Genomic DNA, 2,307 nt, shown 5'->3' with positions numbered 1-2,307 from the left:
CCCAGGATGCTTTTCTCTTTCCTTCTAGTTCTAGTATTTCCACTCAGCCAGCCTTCTTGTGGTTCTGGATGATGCCCGTTCTGTCTTTTAGTTGTATTCTTGAAGTGGTTGTGTGAGGCAGCAATCTCCGGTGTTTACCTATGCCACCATCTTGGTTTCTCCCAGCATCTTTTCTCTTAGCATCTTCTTTATCCAGTCTGCTATCTCAGGACACTTTGGTTGTTTCCATGTCTTGGTCACTGTGAATAATGCTGCAATGAACATAGGGGTGCATACTAGTATATCTTTGTGAATATATGATTTGAGTTTTTTGGGTATGCTTCTAGAATGGTCCCTCTCTGACCTCTGGGTGGCTCCTGGCTCCTGGATCTCTAGGGAGGTGCTAATCTAGCCTCTGCCTTAGGCTATCCAGCAAAAGCCTTGCTGCAGGGCTTGGGCAGGGTGGGTCCCACGGGATCAACAGGATGGGGCTAGCAGTTATGGCTGCTTTCAGAGGCTGTGCTTCTCAGTGTCTGTGCAATCACTGCATGCCCCTCTGAGAGAAAGCTGCCCTCAAGTTCCGACCGATGCCAGACAGTCCTGCTTCTCCCGTATGAGTCTTGGTCTCCAGATACTCGCCAGGAACTGGAGCTCAGAGCCTGAGACTCCCTCCCGATTGAACACGAAAACCGCGCCCTCAGCCGCCAGCCCTCTCCGCATGCACCTCTGCACTTTAGTATTTTACTTCGCACTGCACCTCCTCTGAGTCTCGGTATGCTTTTCTCTTTCTTTCTAGTTGTGGAATTTCCACTCAGCCAGCCTTCCTGTGGTTCTGGATGGTGTCCATTCCGTCTTTTAGTTGTATTTTTGAAATGGTTGTTCGAGGCAGCAAACTCCAGTGTTTACCTATGCCGCCATCTTGGTTTCTCCTGAAAACACAGTTCTTGCTCTTGTGGAGTTTGCAATAAAGTCGGACCTGAAAAGAGGGGTGGAGTGACAGACACACACACACACAGACATTGTAGTATATACATCTCCTGGCTGCTGAATTCAATGCAGACTTTTCAGCCCTTAGTTTTCCTCCATCCCCTGAGTCTCCTGACTCTACTGACCATTCTCTACTTGAAAGTCTCACCCCTCTTGGCTTCCACATGTCCTGGACATGATTTCTTGGTATTGGCTTCTAGTCTTTTGTCTGATGATCATTTGGTATTTCCTAGAAATGGAAATTGGTATGCCCTCTTTTCCTTCCCAACCATTTTTCCACCCCAGCACTTCCAAAGAATATGACAGATTCTCATCAGTTAATGGTGGCTTCTTATAGCAGTGATTTTTGACTGGATGGGGAGCCAGTATCCTAAGCACCAAGGGGAGAAGCTCCTGGGCATTCTGATGCATTCTTCCCTTGGGCAAATTTTGTGCCTGTTTTCACCCCCTGGCACAGTGGGCAGCCACGGCAGGAACTCATGATGGTCAGTGAGGTTTTAAGTAGTGACAGGCACAGCATTTTGTTGGGAGCACATAGCAGGTGACTTAACTAATTCAGGAAAGGCTGCAGAAAAGAGCCAGTAGGTGAGATAAACTGAATTCACCAGATGGATAAGCCTTAAAGAAGATTCAATGAAATGGATTTTTAAAGATAGGAAAAGCAGTTATTAAAATCCAGGAATATATGAATGAGAAGTGGTTAGGTACACAGACTTCTTTACTAAATCCCAAAACATTATAATGAAGAAATGCTTTCTGCATCCTAAACACAATGAGTATATATCAAATAAAAGTAAGATGTTCTACATCATTCGATAGGCAATAAATTGGTGGACCACATTGCCCCCAAGAAATGATTGTGGCATGAAATACTGTTAATTTTAACAGAGTTTTATTCTTTAGTTTATTTACTCAACAAAACATGAATCATCTTCTAGTATCAAATACCACACACACATAGTAGTGAGAAAAACAGACATAGCCCCTGCCTGCACGGGGCTTGTAGTCTAGCGAAAAAGCAGATGTGAAGTAAATAATCACTATGGACAGAGGGAGGGAGCGGGGGAAGGCGAAAGAGGGAGAGGGAGAGAGAGAGAGAGAGAGAGAGAGAGAGAGAGAGAGAGACTATAAAAGAAAAAAGTCAAGTTCTATGAGAAAGTGTACAGGGTGACCTAATTGAGATTAGGGGTGAAATGAACAATGATTAGAGGCTAACTAAGCAAAAAGCCAGGGGGTTGAGGCAGAGAGAAGAGATGTATGAAGTCTAAGGCAAAATGGCTTGGACAAACTGATGAAGAAGAACCATAAAATGGCTCAGATACGAGGTGCTGTCAGGAAGGA

This window comes from Myotis davidii, unplaced genomic scaffold, assembly GCF_000327345.1.
Source record: "Myotis davidii unplaced genomic scaffold, ASM32734v1 scaffold955, whole genome shotgun sequence".
Taxonomy (NCBI): domain Eukaryota; kingdom Metazoa; phylum Chordata; class Mammalia; order Chiroptera; family Vespertilionidae; genus Myotis; species Myotis davidii.
This window is presented reverse-complemented; position numbering follows the sequence as displayed.